Below are 22356 nucleotides of genomic sequence, written 5' to 3'. Positions count from 1 at the left end.
CTTATTTGTCCAGAATCCCCAAAACCCATGTTGTTCTTTCCACCATTAAACCATTTTTCCAAGCAGTCTTCATATTTCCAGTGTCATTTTTCCTGTTTGGAACTGAACCCAGATGTGCATTTCTTCCAACACTAGCAAGTAAACATACGAAAGATTCTATGGCAGGATTGCATTTCTGTTTTTCCCTTTTTATAATCTGGGATTTCAAGTTGGAGTATGTATCTGTGTACATATGTAGGATCATTTAAGCCAGCGAACCCCAATTTTTTGTGCACCAGGGACTGGTTCTGTTGAGAGAGTGTTTGCCACAGGCTGGAGGGGGAATTGTTTCATGTTCGGCCTTAATCCCACAGATGAGGCTTCACTTTTTTGTGTGGCCTGGTTTCTGGCATGTCATGGATCATTTCTGGTCTATAGTTCAGGGGTTGGGGACCCCTGATTTAGGCCACTGTCATCCAACTTTCTGCTCCATGCAGGAATCCGGAATTAAAGGTATCTCAGAGATGGCTTGAACACAAGTGAAAGGGGACCCAACCAACTCTTTGACTAATTGGCTCCACTGCCTGATTCTTTCTTTTTCCTTTTCTTTTTTCTGTTGTTAGGGAACTTTTCCAGATTCAGTTGAAACCTTTTATCCCATGCCCTAAACCTGATGAATTGCCCCCATGGTGTAAAAGGAGGTTGCTAATAGTCTGTACATATTATTTATACAGTGGTCCCTCGATTTTCACGGGTTCGAACTTCGCGAAACATCTATACCACAGTTTTTCAAAAATATTAATTAAAAAATACTTTGCGTTTTTCCTGCCCGATGACATCATATGTCATCGCCAAACTTTCATCCGCCTTTAATAAATATTTTTTTTAATAAACTTTAATAAATAAACATGGTGAGTAATAATCTAAATGGTTGCTAAGGAAATGGGAAATTGTAATTTAGGGGTTTAAAGTGTTAAGGGAAGGCTTGGGATACTGTTCATAGGCAAAAATAGTGTATTTGCTTCCGCATCTCTACTTCGCAGAAATTCGACTTTCGCAAGCAGTCTCGGAACGCATTCCCCACGAAAATTGAGGGAACACTGTATTACCTTTCAGATATCTCGGAGAACAAAGTGCCACGTGGAGGAGAACAGAAGTATTCAAAGGTGGGTGAAAAGAATAACAGAAATAGAGAACAGACCTCAGGCTTCTTCAGTATAACAGCCTTTCCTTGGTCAGTTTCCATTGGTTATTTCTTGTCTGGCTTTCTCCTGCTTTGGAAAACAGCCTGATCCCCTCCTCTCTGTAGTAGCCCTTCAAGTATTGGAACACTGTTATATTTGGTCCTTTTCTTTGTCAGACTGGCCATGCTTAGTTCCTGCAACCTCTTTTCCTAAAATCCAAGAAGCACCTATCTTTCAATCACTCTTTGTCGGGCTTATTTTTTTGGCTTCCAGTCATCCTCATTGCTCTTCTCTAAGCATGTCCCAGTTTCTCTGGATTCTTCTAAATGTGTTGAAGTACAATGCTGCATAATCAAAGCAGAATAAACATTTGCTTCTCTTGATTTGAAAATGTACACCTTCGCTGAAGCAGCATAAAATTACATTTGGCCTTTTTTCAAAAGTACATAATTCATACTCACTTTGCAATCAATTACTATTCCTGGGTTATTCCCCCCCCCCCAAAAAAAAAATACTGGTACTAATATCTCATGGATTACTGCTATTCCATCCCATGCTTATGATTTTGATTTTTGTTTACTAAATCAATATTATATCTGTAGCTGTGAAATTTAATTCTGCTACTTTCAGCCATTTCTCTAGCCTAGGTAGTTCTGAAATGGATTTGTAGTATTATGACCATATATTTCAGGCAAGTCATGAATAAACATTTGAAGAATACAGTCTCGGGACTAATCTTCTGGCAATATGGATGATAGCTGCTTCCAGTTTGACAACAGATTGTTTCAGTGCAATGTCCAAGCCAGCTACATAGCTATTTAATTCATCATGATAACCAGCCTGTATTTACATCAGAATATCATCAGGTACTATGTTAAATGTTCTGTTGGCAACAAGATCTATTGTGTCTCAGCATTCCCTTTTTCTGTAAAAGAATTTACCCTTTCAAAAAGTCATATAAGGTTAATCTGGAAGCATTCTTTCTTGAGAAATCCATTCTGACTTCTGATTATTACTGCATTACTATAAAATAGCCTCAAGCTGTTTACTTGGAACAATCTTTTTTATGAACTGCTCTAGAATGTTCTTAGATATTGATCTGATAGATCTATAATTCCCTGATCTCCTTTTCTCATCTTTTGAAGATGTTTGCTCTCTTCCACCTCCGTTCTCCAGTTTTCTTAAAGATTATATATAATGCATACTATCAGCAAATCCTTTTTCTAGCCAGAAACATAATTTATCTCGCTCAGAAGATTTATATGTTTTCACAATAGTGATATTACTAACCATTTCCATCAATCTCACAGCTAGGTCCTATTCCACCATCCAACTGATCACAGGTTACTAGTGGAATACATGCTTAGTTCAATAAGATGAATAAAAATAGGAACCACATAGTTTTGCCTTGTCTTTGTTTCCTGTAACATCTTACAGTAGCCATAGAGTAGCTACTGTACTGATTCATCTCCCTCTGTGTTTTCTTGTGGATGTATCTTTTAGAAGCTCTTTTGTTATTTGCAGCTTGCTTAATCAACCACACTTAGGATTCCTGACACCACGTTTACTTTCTAAGCTACTTTTATATACTCATCCTTGATTTCCTGGCTCTTTTGGTATCTTCCAAGGATGTCCTTTTTGTTGATGTATCAGCTTTTTTGGACTTTGGGAGACAGTGGACAATAGAGGGACCTGGTGTGCTATGATCCATAGGATCACAAAGAGTGGGGTATTTATTTATTTATTTATTATTTTTTTATCTATCTATCTATCTATCTATCTATCTATCTATCTATCTATCTATCTATCTATCTATCTATCTATCTATCTATCTAGATTTGTATGCCGCCCCTCTCTGCAGACTCGGGGGCGTCTCACAGCAATGTATGACTTAGTAACTGAACAACAGCAACAGGAACAACAACATCTGATCTTTGCAAAGTTCTTTTTTTTAGGCAGAGACATTGATTTATTCTACTGAACCGAATGTCAACCCTGAAGCTGACCTGACAAGATCCATAATGGAGCTTCAGTGTTACTACACTGGAGCTGAGGGAAAGGGAGGAAGGATTAGAGATAGAGGGGGGCTATGTATAGTGATGGGCAAACCGAACCCACACAATTCAGGTCCGTACCAAATTTTGCAGTGTTTGGTATGCCGAACACGAACACGAAATTTTTTGAAACTTCGGGCAAAGTTCGGGGTTGCGTTCGGCGTTCAGAGCTTTGATGTCACCGACAGGTTGCTAATAAATGTTGTTATTTTTATGCGAAAGGACACCGCAGCGGCACTGCAAGCAAAGGGCGGTCCTTTCACGTAAAAATAAACATGTTTATTTTTACGTGAAAGGACCGCCCTTTGCTTGCAGTGCCACTGCGGTGTCCTTTCACCGCAGCGGCCCTCCCATGAAGAGATTCCAGGGGCAGAGCATTGATGTCACCGGCAGGTTGCTAAGGATGCCAAGGTGATCACTTCCTGGATTCCATGGAATCCAGGAAGTGATCACCTTGGCATCCTTAGCAACCTGCCGGTATACATGATGTCAAAGCCCCGCCCCTGGAATCTCTTGGTGGGATTCCCCGTTCAGGTTCGGGTTTGGGTTTGGGTTCGGTTCGGGTTCGCCCGAACTTTGCGTAAAGTTCGTCTGAACTTGCCGAACCCGAACACCGTTGGGTTCGCCCATCACTAGCTATGTAGCCAACATTAAATACTTTCTTGTGAGAACTAGTCCCAGACCTGGACTGTGGAAACAGGAGTGATGTCACCAGACCAGCAGACTGGATTGATTGGACCATGTGACTAATTGGGGTGAAAACTGCAGGAACCTCCAGAGCTAGTTTTCACCAGATCTGTGCCAATATGGTATTTGCCTCTTTGTCTCTGAGTTCTGCTTGCTATGGGAATATTACTTGGAACACTGATACTGAAAACTAAATAATGATTAGAAAAGTAATATATGTGGCTACTATTGTAGCCCTGCCCATCTGCCTTTGCATTGTGAAATCCAATCACCTTTTTAAAACTTTCTTTTCTGGCAGCTAGAGCTGAAAGGCTCACCTCTAACCACTAATATTTATTTTCAATGGCGTAGAGACACTGAAAACATTTTGAAAAAATTTGTGAGTGGTTGCAAGAAAGGACTTCATTTCATAGCACAACTAGCCTATAGAGAAGGAAGAAAAAAGTACCTAGCACCTGATAAGCTGGGGAATTCCCAACATTGAGAAGATGGGTGATACCTGGAGACACAGAAGGATAGTTGAATGGCACAGAGAGCTGAGAATGGGGGGAAAGGCTAAAAAACAAATGCCTAAATTTAAGCAATATAATTTTGAAAAAAAACATGAACATACCCAAAACAGCACATCTGCCAGTATAAGGTTCACACATAGAGACACTTCTATATGGTTTTTATTTTATTTTATTTTATTTTATAATTAATCAAGGCAAGTCCATTTTTTCAAGAAATTAAATGTGTTCGTGACCCAAAAAGTTTGCTTGAGTGATGGAGGAAGAAGGCACAAGAGGCAAAGAGCAGAAAACTGAGTAAAAGGAGAGCAGAGGAGGCATGATGCTGATCCCATCAGTCAAGGAATTCCAGGGTCCAGAAGAAGAGCCTTCTGTGCCATGGCTTTGGCCCTTTGGAACATATTGTCCCCAGGGGGAGATCTGACCCCAACCTCCTGAATTTCCACAAAAGCCTGAAGATCTGGCTCTGCTAGTTGGCTTGGAACCCCAACCAGGGACTATCATGTTGGAGGTGGTTAATGGACTAATAGCAGATCCCACTTCAATCCTTGCACATTCTGTTCCTTCCCTCCCCATCATTTTATCATAATTTATATTTTAATTGCTACTAGAGATATATAAAGTATATATTTCTATAGTTTTATTGCTTTTAACCTTACAAGCTGTCGAGAGTTGCCTTGTGGCAAGATGGGCAGAAAAAGATAGATAGATAGATAGATAGATAGATAGATAGATAGATAGATAGAGAGGGATGGATGGATGGATGGATGGATAGGTAGGTAGGTAGGTAGGTAGATAGATTGATTGATTTTCTCATCATTCCTATCACCCATCTCCTCCCACTTATGACTGTATGACTATAACTTGTTGCTTGTATTCTTATGGTTTATATTAATATCAATAGTTTCCTGATTGCTTATTTGTACCCTATGACAATCGTTAAGTGTTGTACCTCATGATTCTTGATAAATGTATATTTTATTTTCTTTACACTGAGAGCATATGCACCAATGACAAATTCCTCGTGTGTCCAATCACACTTGGCCAATAAAGAATTTTGTTCTGTTCTGTTCTATTCTATTCCAGATGATAGAAAGACATCAGAAATTCCTTGGAACCTCCTTTTCTCACAACTGCTTCTCTGATTTTTTTTTATTTTTTTTTTGGTATAATGTCTTGGGATAAAAAAAAAATGAATATAGCCATGAATTAATAATTGTCTTTAAGAATACTGCTTATAATATAAACGTGGGCAAAGAAATGGTGCTAAAGAATAAAGAATAGAAGCTCTAGTACACCAAGACAAATTCCTTGTGTGTCCAATCACACTTGGTCACTAAAAAATTATATTCTATTCCGTTCTGTTCTGTTCCATTTTGTTCTTATTCCTATTCCTTTCATCCTGATATTTTTCCATATACTCTCCCCACCCCCTAGAAATAGCAACATGTCAGTTTTCCTGCCCTCCCATTGGCAATATTGGCAATTCTGACTCATCTGAGTTTACAGGTAAAGGTATATGTGGGTTCAAATTAAACAACCACAATCACAACCAACCAACCAAGCCCATTCTTTCTGTTCCTTTCTGTCCGCTCATATGGAATTTGGCATTTTTCTCTTGGGAAATTTTGTGTTTTTTGCAGAGGCAGTGCTAGTTCAAAATCAGTCTGGTGTAATGTAGTCCTTCTGTTTCTTTTCAAAGTTTTCCCCTGGAGGAAATTCTTTCTCTCTCCCGCTCCTCCTCCTCCTCCTCCCCACTCTCTCTCTCTCTAAGTTTCTGAAGCAACAATAAAATGAAACCTGACAGACTTTCCCACTATAACACTTACCAGAGCTTTGATGAATGCATCTTTCTCCTCCCAGAGACAAGGTCAGGGTAGGTAGAAATAGATAATAGATCTTTCCCTGGGCTTCCCTCTTTCTTCTCTTATAGCCAGTCTGTTCTTTCTTGGATTCTTTATCACACAAATGTGCACAAGATCTCTCCCAGCAGTGCAGGTGTTCTGCCTGAAGCTCATACCTGAGCACCTGTTTTACATGCAGAAGGCTGCAGGTTTAACCTCTGGCATCTCCAGTCTGAGTTCAGAAAGATTCTTGCCTTAATTGCCTGAGGGAATCTCAGCTTGGGAAGGGAGATGTTCACAGTTGATTTTGGAGGGACATGCCAAAATTTTGTTATAACAGGGCATAGTGTATCTCAAATTCAGATAGAATGTTATTTGCATTGTCTTCCTAAAAGCAGCAGGGAGCCCTGATTAGCTCTAACGTTCCATGCATGTTCTCACCTTTGTGAAGTTGCCAGAGTAGATGATGGTTAGAAGTCACCATCAAAGCTGCCTTGGAAAAATTAGGGAAATGAGAACAAAATGGTATGAAAATGCTCCAAAAACATCTCTGGAGAGCCACTTCCAGTCAATGCAAAATAATTCTAGAAGAGCCAATTTATTTATTTATTTATTTATTAGATTTAGATCCCTCTCTGGGGATTCAGGGCAGCTTACAACATATAGAAAACAATGCAAATATCCTAAATCCAATATTACACTAAAAAACCAACTAACAATCTAAAACCCCAGTTTAATTTAAAAGGCAGTCACTCTCATTCTATCAAACAAGACATACATCCATTCATCCCAAGGCCTGTCAGCACAAGTGAGTCTTCAAACTCTTTCAGAAGGCAAGGAGGGTGGCTCAAATCTCTGGGGGTAGATGTTTTCAGAGGGCCGGAGCCCCCATAGAGAAGCTCTTCCCCTAGGCCCCGCCAAGCAAAGTTGCCTTGATGTGGCTCTTGGAGTGGTTAGATTGCAGTACTGCAGGCTATTTCTGCTGACTGCTGTCTGCCTGCAATTTGGCAGATCGAATCTCACCAGGCTCAAGGTTGACTCAAACTTCCCTCCTTCCAAGGTGGGTAAAATCATGACCCAGATTGTTGGGGCAATATACTGACTCTGTAAAATCAAATAGAGAAGGCTGTGAAGCACAGTGAAGCAGGACATAATTCTAAGTGCTGTTGCTATTACTACAAAACAGCTTTGCTATGTGACTCCAATGTTTGTCCTACTGGTGGTTGCTTAGCAGCAAGATATTTTTTTTTTAGAGAGAAGAGAGGATGAGCGATAAAGATGCGACTCCCACAGCAGCAATACTTTCTCTTTGAAGCATATTTCAAGTGTGCATTTGGAAGAGGAGAAACCACATTGGCCATATTTTTTTAGTGGGACCTGTTTACAATAAGAAGTGTTATTTTTCTATTTTTATTTACTCTTCAGGGTGATTAAAAAACAAAACAAAACAAAACCTTGCTGTCTGATTGCATACTTCCTGAACTGTATGTTATTTCTCTAAACATGGCTTCAAATGCAGGAAGCTAAGCTGCTGGAGGCTGGCAATCTATATACCATTCCCATACATGGTTCATGATTTGAAATACAAACAGGAAGCATGTAAAATCAAACACTGTAATATTCTCCGGGGGGGGGGGGGTCCTCTCCCTTTTTCAGTTTATTCTCATTGAGCTCAATCAAAAGCAAATTCCCACTGCTGTAAAAAAAAAAAGCAATATTTTTTGTACCGGTGTGAGGATAAACAAGAGGAAAAAATATACTCACCTACAAGTCTTGAAAATGATGAAAGAAGAAATTAATCCATATAATTAATCCACTAGCTTTACATTTTCAAGATTGAATTTAATCAGAAGATTGGCAAACAAGTTTAGGCATTGTTGGGTTTATTTATTTATTAAATTTATATGCCACCTCACTGCTACAGCAACTCTAGGTGGCTTAAAACATAATTAAAAAGTAAAACAATTAAAAATTAAGGTTAAATAAAAACTAAGAAACCAAGAAGAGGAGCAACACAGGAATGGGGTAGTTAGCAAACCCCCCCCCCCCACTTATTGGGTCACCAAGCCAACAGGCAGAACCAGATTTCGAGTCTTCGGAGAGGGGCGGCATACAAATCTAAGTAATAAATAAATAAAATAAATTTCAAGATTCTTCAAAAGGTCAGGAGTATAGGGTACGACCTCACCTCTGATGTCAGAATATTCCAAAAATTTGGGCCCAGAGCAGAAAAGTCTCTTCTCTTGGATCCTTCTAGTTGAAATTCTTTGACAGAAGGAATTCAAAGTAGGCCTCTTCTGCTGGAACTACACTATTGACTAGCCAATCCCGCTGAAGAGAGAAAGTTCCTCAGATACCCTGGACCCAGGGATAGACTGCTGCCCAGGGCGGGGTGATGCAATGGGGTAGCGACAATGGAGCTCCACCCCAGAGCACCCAATTTGCACTGAAAGATGTTGAAAGAAAATGCAGGGCATCCTGCATAAACCACGCCCACAGTGAGGTAGTAAAATTTTTGGTAGCCCTTCGCTGCCTGAATTGGACCTGGAAATAGGCAGGCAACCAATGCATCTCCGATGCAATGTTACACAAGACACCCAAGAGAACTGTCTGTACAGCTGCATTCTGTTCCACTTCTAGCTTCTGAACTACAGTATTTCCATTCCTGATATTTTGTCAGCAAGCGTGTATGTCACTTTCAGAGGCAAAATGGGTCATTATAAGGGTGTAAAATACATGGCCAGCAAGCTGGATGCATCATTGCTGGCCACCCCCACCCACAGTTTACCAAAGGGGGAGAAAGTCCTAATATGTCATGTGACAATGTGAGTTGGACATCCTTGACATATACAACTGAGCCAGACTAACTGGGCTCCTGTCTTTATAGTCAGGAATCCTGACTTCCAATTGGCCTTTAATTGAGCTGTTTCTGATTGGTGCAGACTGGTGAGAGTTGAGCCTGAGTGGTTCTTTCTTTGAGGCTGAGCCTGGTTATATGTTGGTCTAATAATGTTTAGCTGCCCAGAGTATTTTTGCTGAGATGAATGGCTATAGAAATTAACTAAATAAATATATTTTGGCTGCTGGTGGTTCCCGATTGTCCTTTGGTCAGGTTGGTTTTTTATTTATTCAAATTTTATGCCGCCCTTCTCCTTAGACTCAGGGCGGCTTACAACATGTTAGCAATAGCACTTTTTAACAGAGCCAGCATATTGCCCCCACAATCCGGGTCCTCATTTTACCCACCTCGGAAGGATGGAAGGCTGAGTCAACCTTGAGCCGGTGATGAGATTTGAACCGCTGACCTTCAGATCTACAGTCAGCTTCAGTGGCCTGCAGTGGCACACTCTATCTGCCGTGCCACCCCAGCTCTTTTACTAAAGATGACAGCAAGGGTTGCTGTCAGAATGTCAGAAAATCTGTTCTCTAGATTATTGTATTGCATTGACTATAATTGTTCACCACCCAGAGTCCACTAGGAATTGGGTGGCCTGGAATTAAATTAAAAAAATAAAGTAAATTAAAAAATTAAATTAAATTAAAAAATTAAATTAGATTAGATTAGATTAGACTAGACTAGGCTAGGCTAGGCTAGACTAGACTAGACTATAGACTAGACTAGACTAGACTAGACTAGACTAGACTAGACTAGACTAGACTAGACTAGACTAGACTAGACTAGACTAGACTAAACTAAACTAAATTAAACTAAATTAAATTAAATTAAATTAAATTAAATCATGGAAGCCCAACAGGTACTGGTTGCAAAAACCAACACCGGTTGTAAGTTGTAAGTTTATTGATGACACTATCAAGCATTTGGGTTGTCAGGCTTCTGAATTACAAATGTTAGTACTGCAACAATTATTTTTAAAAAAAATTCCAAAGGGCAAGGCAGTTGAGCAGCTCACAACTTAGACATCTTAAACAGGGACAGATGTATGGCCTTTTTTCTTTAACTAATAAGATGAATGTAGCATTTCATATTGACAAATGAAACCAATCAGACATTGGATTCCTGCTAGAGACACATTAAAGCCTTGCTTTGAGCAAAAGCATTGTTCTTAATCGGTTGATCTGGGCTTTTTTTTTTTTTTTTTTGTAGAACAAAAAAATCTGTAATTCATGGCTCCTATCTCTGATTATTGCCTTTGAGTGTACTTAGTCTCTAAGACTGTCCCTTGATTTATATGAGGTACTAAGTCATGTTTTGATTAGGTATACAGTAATTACAAGTTAGCCACAAATGGCTGGCTTTCAAAAAACTAGACTAAAACAAACCATGATTTCCCAAACATAACAGTTAGGTTTAATGAACACTACAAGCCCAAATAAAATAACTGCATTATAGCTTAATGTGACATTTTCTATATTTTCTATAAAGCTTTCTTAGAACTGTCTTCACTTTAATTTGGGGTTGTTGTTGTTTTTTCCCTAATCCTTTCAAGACTAGAACATTCACCTTTCCGTGTCTTGTATCAGCTTGGTGTCTCATTTGCCTTATATATCCAAAAATAAATGTTTACTCTTAAAAAAGAATTTTTAGTCAGCAACATGCTGCTAGGAAAATATATATCTAAACCTCTGAATATATTTCTGTTTCTATCAGGCAGATGTTTTTCATCCTCAATTTATTATCACAATTGAACCCAAAATTTCTGCTGATGAGTGAGCCATTTGTTAAGTGAGTTTTGCCCCATTTTATGGACTGCCCAGCCACCGTTTTTAAGTAAATCAGTTGTTAAATTAGTTACACAATTGATAAGTGAACCAGGCTTGCTTATTGAGTTTATTTCAGGGATGAAATGCTCCCAGTTTGCTCATGCCTGTCAGTTGTTGGAGAGCTGGTCGCAAAGGGAGCACGAGGCTTTGCCCACCTGCCCAGATGTCACCATTTGGGTTCTTTTATCCTCTGCATATGTGCAAAGCATTCTGTGCATGTGCAGAGTGTAAAAAACCCCAAATGGTAGTGTCCAGGAGGGTGGGAGGAGCCTAGTGCTCCCTTTGAAACCGGCTCTCTGAAGATTGATAGGTACGAGCAAACTGGGAGCATTTCACCCCTGGTTACAAAGGTCGTAAAAAGCATTCACATGATTCTGGGATATGGCAATCGTCATAAATATGAGTCAGTTGCCAAGCTGCTGAATTTTGACCATGTGACCATGTAAGTGTTGAAAAACGGTCATCACTTTTTCAGTGCTGTTGGCCATTAAACAAATGGTTATAACTTGAGGATTGTACCGGTTTTGAAATTATTGGTTTTAGTAATCAAGACGATTTAGAGCATTTGGGAATGGCAAGATTTGAAGCCACATGCAGGCATTTGGGCACATTACACAAAGTCCTGTGTGGTCTTAACAACTGTGGCTGACCTTAGAAGGTAAGGAGGGTAGGTGGCAAGCAAGGGTTTCTCGTCTCCGGCGCGACTAGTGCGCTCCTGGAGACTGGTGAGGGCGTGAGTGCATCTGGTGGGCAGGCACGGGTGCATCGGCATGAGATTTGGCTTTCATGCATTAACCGGAAGTAAAATCTCACACGAGAATGCTCGCGCATCTGAGATTTTGCTGTTTTTTGGTGATTTCTTTGCTTCCACGCATGCCCGGAAGCAAAAAAAAAAAAATGCCACGTGTGAGCATCCTCATGTGATAATTTTCTTCTGGCGCATGCGCATATGCATGCCCGTGTCAAGGATGCGGAGATCCATTTCCACTACCACAATATAGTGTGGCCCGTACCATGTGCAATCTACTACTGGTAGGTGGCAGTTAGTATTGGAATGGGAGACTACCTAAAATCCCAGGCTGTCAGTTAGATTGGGAAGCCAGAAAGCATGACAAAAGAGGTAATGGCTTATCACTTCCACATTGTCGCAAGAAGACCACCGTCAGGAGTTGCATCTGCAGGCAGCTTTTCCTTGATCCTTCTTTTATTATTGTGATGTGTAAACTGGACAATTGGGCATTTCTTTATGACAATTTGGCTCCGGGCTCTATAATAATTAGAGTGTTTCCCACTGATTATTATTCTGAGCCAATATCATGCTTGAATGTATCATTGGTTGCCTGTTCTACGGGGGACTTGAGCTGCTTGAAGCAATTTCTCTGATTTAAAAATAATAATTAAAACCTCGGAGACTTGAGAATTGTCTATTCACAAGGTATCTTTCTAACTATCTGTGATTACTCTGCAAGTATTGTCTATTGTGTGTGATTATAAGAGCTAATATGCCTTATTTTCCCTTTCCAAAATACCGATGTACAAATCTATCCATTTTGACATTTTCATTTTTCCAGTGTGAAGCTTTATTCAGCCAATAGCCTGAAATGTTTGCATAGCAGTTCATATACTTTCGTGGACATTTCCCCAAATATATACAAGTACCTTCCCCCCTTACTCTGAGAATTAGCATAATCTACTGAATTGTCCTGGAAAGTACTGATCCAAATTCTGGAGCATTTTGAGAAAATTTGCTCACTTGGAGAGGATGTCTTGGGATTCTCTACCATATAAGGCATGTACAAAAAAAGGGAAAAGGCCAAAGAACACAAGGCAGACCCAAGAAGAAGATGGAGAGACAACATCAAAGACACACTGCAACAGCATGAAATAAAAGTGGTCGAAGCCACCAAAAGTGCAAGAACCAGAACTTTGTATCTCCCTTAACATCCAAAATGGTAAAAGGGGGAGTGAAGGAGGAGGACAAGGATGAGGAGAAGAAAAAGGAGAAGAAGAAGAAGGAGGAGGAGAAGAAGAAGGGGAAGAAGCAGAGGAGGAGGAGGAGGAGGAGGAGGAAGAAGAAGAAGAAGAAGAAGAAGAAGAAGAAGAAGAAGAAGAAGAAGAAGAAGAAGAAGAAGAAAAAAAAAATACTACTAGTAGAAGTAGTATTGGTGGTAGTATTAGTATTGGTATTGGTGTTGGTATTGGTATTGATGTTGGTGTTGGTATTGGTATTGGTACTGGTACTAGTACTAGTACTAGTACTAGTATTAGTATTAGTATTAGTATTAGTATTGTCTGTGGTTGGATACGGTTGGGCCTTTGATCAACAGATATGATCATCACCTCTTTGCATACAACCCATACATGTACCTGCAGTCTCATCTTGCTTGCAATCCACCACACAAACTAATAATGATGAAATTACTAATGAAGGCAAATATATGTGTTCTAGGATAATGTTGCAGGATCCAATCTGGGTTGGTCACTAGGACCAGTGATTTTATTTTCCAAGCTTTTGGACTTGTGCTGGAGCCCATCCTCATGGAACTGCTTTCTCACCACAAAGTGTGAAATCTACTTGTTGACAGAGTGGAAGAGACTCTTCCACTTCTAGATGCCCTCTCCTTAATTGTAACCGTTCTGCAAACCTGAACTGTTTTCCTGCCTACTAGAAGAAGGTTCAGCTTGTCCCTCTACAAAATCTTTACTGTAGGAACAAGTAGCTGCATCACTTCTGGATAATTATACTTGAAAAACCTCTAAAAAGTTAAAAGTGCCTGAGCCAGAGAGTTGTCACAGAATCCTACAGTAGTCAGTTTTTAAAGGAATCTTAAAACATATTTATTCACTTTAATTTTTCTTCCTAGTTTATGATGTTCAGTCTGGCATCCCAGTATTATACTGTGGCTCATATGTACATACATGCATATGTATTATTTGGTCTTGTATTTGTTATGTTACAATTTTTACAAAACTGGTTCCTTTTTAAATTGAATTTTACTGCTTTTATTGTCACCTCTTTTAACTACTCTGCTGCCTTGCTGAGAGCCAGCAATATACATATTTGATAAATTTATCTATCCATCCATCTCTTTATATTTCTACTATCAACGGCTGGACATGGAGAGAGTCTTGCTCATATAATTCAACTAGCTTAATAATGTATGTCATAGGATAGTAGTCCCTGAAGTTCATGGTTAACTACAGGCAAAAAAAAAATTACACTGAGTGAAAATCATATTGCAGACTTCACTTAGTTGGACTTGGTTTCCTCCTGGCTTCACAATTTGCATTTTCTAAGATGATTTGTAATTCATCTTCCAAAGATCCTTGAAGAATTAGCATTGACTTGGCGGGGGAATTTATCTACCAAGAGAATGAGTGAAGCTGCATAAGAACCCAACCAAGCTGTGTATGCTTACCTCATGTGTGAAGGCAGATAAGCATCCATATGTGCATAAATTTGAATATGGCCCTCTTGGGGCAAACTAAACTTCCCACTTTCCTTGGTGTTTTTTTGAATATGAAAGCAAGAACATGTGGAGGACTGTATGTTTTACAGAAGAAAACCCTGTAGTTAATTCTGAGTCAAAGTGAAGGGCACAGAGAAACTGGGAAAACCCCACTGGTAGAAATTCTTATAAGGGGCACTGAAGCTTGGGTTTTATGCCTAGCACAATAGCTGAAGTTCCAGCGCTGTCTGAAGACATCCCTGAGGTCATGTGGCTGGCATGACTAAATGCCAAAGGTGCATGGAACACTGTTACCTTCCCACCATATGTGGTCCCTATTTTTCTACTTGCATTTTTACATGCTTTTGAACTACTAGGTTGGCAGAAACTGGGACAAGTAACAGGAGCTCACTCTGTTACACATCACTAGGGGTTCAAACTGCTGAACTGCCGACATTTCTGATCAACAAGCTCAGCATCTTAGCCACTGAGCCACCCCATCCCTAGGGTTAGGGTTTAGTCACTGGGGAAAAAACATCAGGTATGATTCAATTAAAAACCCACCTAGCTTTGCAACATAACCCTCTTTTCTTTGGAGCCATGAACAAAGAAACCAAGACTTCCCAGGGAAACATTTCAGTCCCAAACCCTCTGCATCTCTGTTGCAACCCCAGGCAGGCATTTAGGCTCCCTCGAAGACTGCTTGGAAGGTGGGAGACCACAAACGGAACTCAGCTGTGGTCTTCAGACCGCCAAACCTCACAGCATCCAGGGGCGACGGGTTGGCAAGGCATGTGTCTCCACTGACTCACCAGGAAGGGTTTCCCCGCAGTTCAAAAGGAGGCATTGAGAAGTGAAAGGCAAAAGGCGACCTGGATGAAACTGCATGGAATCTGCGGGGTGAAGCGAAAGCCGGGGTGGGGAAGGCACTGTCGGCTGGGTCTTAAAAGGGGCATGGTTTTATTTGCATTCTGAGAAGGAGGAGCTCCTCAGTCCTCCCCCCCTGCCAAGCTGTCTGCCGGTCCTCACACTTCGTTGCTACAAGCCTAAAGTAAATAGAAACATAGAAACATAGAAGACTGACGGCAGAAAAAGACCTCATGGTCCATCTAGTCTGCCCTTATACTATTTCCTGTGTTTTATCTTAGGATGGATATATGTTTATCCCAGGCATGTTTAAATTCAGTTACTGTGGATTTACCAACCACATCTGCTGGAAGTTTGTTCCAAGGATCTACTACTCTTTCAGTGAAATAATATTTTCTCACGTTGCTTTTGATCTTTCCCCCAACTAACTTCAGATGTCCCATTTTTAAAAAATCTGGACTTTTAAAAAATGCCGTGGGACACGAGACAAATTGTTCAAAAGTGGGACTGTCCCACCAAAAGCAGGACGTCTGGTAACCTTAAGCAAAAACCAGTTTTCAAGCTGTATTTTTGGCCGAGATAGCTTCCTGCAGCCCTCTGCCAGCAAAAATGAAGCTCAGCAGGGTTCCATTCTCCCTGGGAGAGGACTGCAGGAGGCCATCATGATTCAAAAGTGGTGTTATGGCCCATCAATGGCCTGTGCAGCTGGTAGCTGATTCTGACAGTGAAGAAGCTGATGTTGTGATTTGCCAGCGGCTTGTGCACTTGGTACCAGAGTTGGACAGTGCCAGAGGCAGAGATTCAGCTAGGGCCTTCATAACCTCCAGAGGTTGCCATAAGTTAAGATGAAGAAGATGGGGATCCTGTTCTCAATGTGCATGCATGCAGAGCTGCCAAAAGGTAGGGATGGCTATGGAAGAGAAGGACTATTTGAGAGTAAGGCTTGGGGTAATTGGCCACCCTATAGCCTATTTAAGTGGTGAAATTGAGGAAGGAATTTTCAGGAAGAACATTAAGTTCATTCCAAGTCCTGGTTGTTGAAATTCAAGCGTCTGTGTCTGGTCCCATTTGAACTCATCAAAGTTGACTGCAAATTCCTCCTGGGCATTTTGCCAAACAGCCAGGTTCCTGTGGTTTATCTGCTGTTATCTGGAAGACTCTTTGTTTGACTTAAGTTATTTCGTTTGAACTATTGCCAACTGTTGAGGAGCATAATTAATAGCTGTTGTTCGGAAAAGACTGATTTATAATTTATTTGACTTAAGGACTGTTGAACAAGCCAATTAGTAGCCATTATTACTAAACAAGGTTTGTACAGATGCTGTGTTGTGTTGGGGCTTATTATCAGAAAGCCGGGTCAGAACAATAGAGCGTGGGAGGGCTGAACTCCATTTTCCCTGGCAGAGACAATGCAGGTAATTCCTTCACTTTTCCATGGTGGCCCCGCAGGACAGATTTAAGCACCCTGCAGGCCTTGAGTTTGACACCTCTGCTCTATGTGATGCAGCCATCTTTTACCTCATTGAGAGGTTTTGTACTATAAGGGCAATGCTATCCACCTTGTTAATATACCTAGTACAGTTTCTGCAGCCTTCTGTGGCCCTTATTCTGTGTAGTGTACCACATGCAGGGATCCCCAAACTTGGCAACTTTAAGCCTTGTGGACTTCAACCCCCAGAATTGGCTGGGGAATTCTGGGAGTTGAAGTCCACAAGTCTTAAAGTTGCCAAGCTTGAAGACCTCTGTACTAGAGCTTCAAGCCATTTGCTGTGCAGGCGCAGAAACTGTTTGAGTGTGGAAGCATCAGAGGATGATAAAAAGCAACACGGCAGTCCTTAAGCTGGAAGGTGGGTTTTCATTTCACAAAGAAGTCTACAAGAGAAGGCCCCCCTTGAAGTTTAGTACAGTGCTCCAGTAGATATTTCCGTTTGAGAGAGGTTCCTTTTGAAGAATGTCATGTGTGCGTGCTGAACATCCATAACTTATCTTGATTTTATTTATGAGCTGATTTCTGTTTTCATCAGGAAGATCATATTTTACTTTTTCTAGACTATCTTTCAAAGATAAGGAACTGACAAGTCTTAGAGCCATGTAATTGGGTTCCCATTTGCCTGCAGAAGCACATGAATATTTAGACAGCACAGTCTAGGGTATGAATAGTGTTTACTTAGAACTAAACTCTGTTGAATTTACGGAAGCATATTTTCAGATAAATAAGTATACACAGTTAAATGTAGTCTAAATTTTCTTTGGGCTCACCCATCTATGCCTCTAAATATGGCGTCAAGATGCCTTTGTTTCTTAAAGAACATGTCTTAGTGCCACTGGCTTCATTTTATCTGAGCCTTTCATGGAGGTAAGGTTGGCTGCTCTAGTCTGCTTTCCCTCTTTTCCCCAAAAATGTCTTGCCATACAAACAACCTATGATATGCTCTTGGTGTATATAAAAGACAAGATATAAAAGACAAGATACATTGTATCTTGTGATACAATGTATCTTGTCTTTTATATACACCAAGAGTGTATGCATCAAAACAAATTCCTTGTGTGTATTCAATCATACTTGGCCAATAAAAAAATATTTTCCTTTCCATTCCCTTTTCCTTTTCCTTTTCTATTATTTTTCAAACATATGTATTTAATATATCTATATAGTTATCTGTCTTATTAACAAATTCTGGCCAACTCCCAATCTCATTCAAGGAGCCGCCCCAGGTTTTCGGACAATGGCAGCATACAAATCTAATAAATTATTATTATTATGTCAATGCAACACAGCAAATGAGATCACTATGCTGGATTTCGTATTTCATCACCAGTCGGGCGTTTCCCAAGCACCTAGGATTGCGTGATGTAGCGGAGAATTATGGTTGCCGATCCCAGTAAAGCGGCCTTTTGCAATTGACAGATGGAGATTTTGTCCCATTCCGATGGTTTTCAAATGTCCGCTGAGATCTTTTGGCACTGTGCCCAGTGTGCCAAGTACCACTGGGACCACTTTCATTGGCTTATGCCAGAGTCGTTGCAGCTCGATTTTTAGATCTTCGTATTTCACTAATTTCTCTAGCTGCTTCTCCTCAATTCTGCTGTTCCCTGGGATTCCGATGTTGATGATCCATACTTTCTTTTTCTCCACAATCAGGATGTCTGGTGTGTTATGCTTCAGAATTCGATCAGTCTAAAGTCGGAAGTCCCACAGTAGTTTTGCTTGCTTATTTTTGACCACTTTTTCGGGCTTATGATGCCACCAGTTCTTTAATAATATTAATATTAATATTAGTAATATCAATATCAGCATCAGCATCAGCATCAGCAATAGTAGTAGCAGTTGTTGTTGTTGTTGTTGTTATTGTTGTTGTTCTTGTTCTTGTTCTTGTTCTTGTTTTTGTTCTTGTTTTTGTTCTTGTTCTTCTTGTTCTTCTTGTTCTTCTTGTTCTTGTTGTTTGTTTGTTTGTTGTTTGTTTGTTTGTTGTTGTTGTTGTTATTATTATTATTATTATTATTATTATTATTATCCATATCCACCCATCCATTTCTATTGTCTGTCTATCTGTCTGTCTATCTATCTGTCTGTCTGGCTCTATCTATCTATCTATCTATCTATCTATCTATCTATCTATCTATCTATCTATCTATCTATCTGTTGTGGTTAGCTCTGGCCCAGCTCCTGCCCCAAGGACTGAGGAGGTGGAGGAGGGGGAAACATCAACATGTCATAGGCCTGTTTTGCTGCTGACAGAGTCAGACGGTGAATTGTCCTCTGCAGAAGAAAGTGACGGTGAGATGGAGGAGGGGGGCTTGGAAGACAGCCCAGGAAGAAGTAAATCATCCTTATCTTCCTTAGATTCGGATGAGGAAATAATGATAGACCCATGCATGCATGGAGCTGTGCATAGGACTGAACAGCTTAAAAAGTATTATAGGAGATAATTGAGTCCACCTGTGGTTGGGTGGGGTTCAAGTAATTAGGGCTGCTGTTAAATTGGCAGCGTGCTGACCTCACAGTGTGGAGATTATCTGATCATACTGGTTTGGACTGTGACTTGCTGTTTCAGGACTTTTTCAAGACTTTGAAACCAAGACAGAGCAAAGCGTGTGTGTTTCAACTCGTGGAAGAAGGAGGGCTGTGACGTTTCTTCACAGCTGCTAGCTAAGTACATAAGGACTGTTTAAGGGGCTTTTACAGCCTACAAGTTTGTTTTGGGAAAAGTGCTCTTTGCAATACAAAAAGGGTGCTTTGTTTCTTTTGAATTTTGTGATAAAAAACATTGTGTTTGAATTTTCAAGTGTGTGTGTATCTGAATTTTGTACCCTTGAATTTTCGGGAGGCTCACACCATAGAGCCCGGCTGAACACTATCTATCTATCTATCTATCTATCTATCTATCTATCTATCTATCTATCTATCTATCTATCACCTACCTACCCGACCATCTATCCAATATTATTTATATGCTGCCCATCTCACTATCCAAAGTGATTCTGGGCAATTTACAGTACCATATCAACAAAAATATTAAAAAGCCTCATGTTATAGGCATAGGCATGTTTCTAGCCACTCAACCCTGCCCTCCATGGCAATATTTGCTCCAGCTGAGCAGAAGGATAAATACAAGAAGATGAAGCAGTCAGGAGTAGCTAACATTAGATTCAAAATAAATAAATAGTTATTCCCCGTATCTCCTTGGAAACAGACAGCAATCCATGATGCTTGGTAGGTTGAAAGGATTTTATACATCTTTCATTTCAAATGAAAACAAATGAAATCATGAAATTGATAAATGAGAGGGGGGGGGATGTAAGGCTGACTAAGAGCAGGAAAATCCTGAAAGGTGTTTCCTTTTCCTTGGGGTGGGTTTCTCCCAGTTCAGACTGGATCACCCGGACTGGCAGCAATCCGCTGGTGACATCACTGAACTGGATAAGCTGGTGCCAATTTGTGGGTGCCGCCATTTGAGGGGGGGGGGGGGTTTGTGAATTATTTTACTGTTTTGAAGATTTTTCCTGTTCTGCTGCTTGTAGAAGGGCCTTTCCGCCTGCCCCCGGGTTTAAACTAACCTTTATTCCTTCACCCGAAGCACAGCTGATCAGCTCCTCAGGTGTGTTTCTGGCCGATTCCAGCTACTGAGCATGCGTGGAAGCATGAGGGAACACACGTAAACATCACAATGCGAACCAGTGGCGAAGGTAAGTAGAACGCATGCCTGCCTTCTCACCATTCAGAATTAGGAAAGAGACCTCTGTTTCAAATTGATGTGAATTTCACATTTGCCTATAAGCTTAGACTGTTAAGCCAGGGAGGAGAAGGAGAAGCTAAGATTTTGGGGATCAGAATATTGGTAGGTAAAGAATCAGCTTCATCCTTTATCTTCTGCCCTCTTTTAAGCCCTTGCAAAGGCTGGGTAAAGGTGGGCAGCCAACTCCTTATCTTCCACAAACCATCTGCATTAATAAAAAGTCAGTGTTCAGGTTAGCATTTTTTTGCACTGGTGTCTGGAAAGAGAGCCCAACTATCAGCCCAACTATCAACTAAAACCCTAATAATTGGGTTGTATTTCAACACTTCCTGCATCTTGCTGAACTGTGTTCAAAAGACGCCGAAGATTGGATTCCCTCTGACCTCCTGTGAAAACTTGGGCAAAATCAGATCAAGATTGGGCAGATTGCTGAATGTCAGGCACAAGCAACCAGAACAGCTCTGAAAATGAGTCACAGCAGACTCAGAAGTGGGTTCCTCCCAGTTTGGACTGGTTCGTCCAAACCAGTAGTGACCCGCTGGTGATGTCATGATGATGTCACCAGACCAGATCAGTCAGTGCTGGTCCATACGTGCCACCATTATGGGGTTTTTTCAATTATTTTTTTATTTTTCCCCCTTCTGAGCATGTGCAGAAGCCAAGGCCTGGCACTGTGTATGTGGTTGCCATCTTTTTTTCATATTTTTCATTACTGAGCATGTGCGCACCCATGAGCCACGCACACACAGTGAAGGAGGGAGGGAGCAAACAGGCAGCAAGGTAAGTTGGAACTCAACCCTGATTTGGACTGGAAAACACCTCCACACCCAACACCTTTATCGATTGGAATTGTCTTTCTGCTTTTCCCTGTTGCTTCCCTGATTCCTGCACTAGAAAAACCCATTGAAAAATCAGAACGGTTGGCCCTTTTTGTAGGAGGCTCTCCCAACAGGAAAGTAAGGGAAGGGACTGCTGAAGAGAAATACACCGAATCAGTATGAGAAATCCTCCCAGTTTTGTAGCAGCGCTGCTGAATTTCAAAAGAGAACCCAACAATTCTTCCCCATGAGAGTTATCCATGCCTGTGCAAAGCAAAACTTTACTGAAGGACAAAAAAAAAAAGCACAGGAGGAATCAGGGAAGCAACCAGGGAAAGCAGAAGGACAATTCCAGTGGATCAAGGGATGAGGCCCAAATGATTCAGGGCAACATTTATTCTCAGCAGAGCCAGAGCCACAGTATTCTCAGCAGAGCCAGGGTGGGCAGGCAGGCAGCAGCACAAAGTTAGTTCATTTATTTAGCTATGCTAGCCAGGGAATTTTGGGAGTTGAAGTCCACAAGTCGCCATGGTTGGAGACTCCTGTTCTAGAGGTTGCTCTGTGGTGGTTTGTTTTTAAGAGTAGCTCGCTACATGTGTGTGTGTGTGTGTGTGTGTGTGTGTGTGCAGGGCCACCATCAGGAATTTTGGGGGCCCATACAGCCTAAGTGTCTGCCCCCCCCCCGCCATTTTAAAACTATTTTAAGTCGCCAAGCCACTCCATCCCCCGGGGATCATTTCCCGCTTCACGCCAAGCGAGGCGGTCCCATAGGCCAGTGTTTCCCAACCTTGGCAACTTGAAGATATCTGGACTTTAACTCCCAGAATTCCCCAGCCAGCGAATGCTGGCTAGGGAATTCTGGGAGTTGAAGTCCAGATACTGTATCTTCAAGTTGTCAAGGTTGGGAAGCACTGCCATAGGCTATTTCAGGAACTGGGTTAAGCCGATTATGTGGACTCGTCCAGGAGAAAGAAAGAAGTGGGAGTGACAAGGGAAAGAAAGATCC

This window comes from Erythrolamprus reginae, chromosome 2, assembly GCF_031021105.1.
Source record: "Erythrolamprus reginae isolate rEryReg1 chromosome 2, rEryReg1.hap1, whole genome shotgun sequence".
In the NCBI taxonomy this organism is placed as follows: domain Eukaryota; kingdom Metazoa; phylum Chordata; class Lepidosauria; order Squamata; family Dipsadidae; genus Erythrolamprus; species Erythrolamprus reginae.
The sequence above is the reverse complement of the archived record's forward strand: the minus strand, read 5'-3'. Positions refer to the sequence as shown.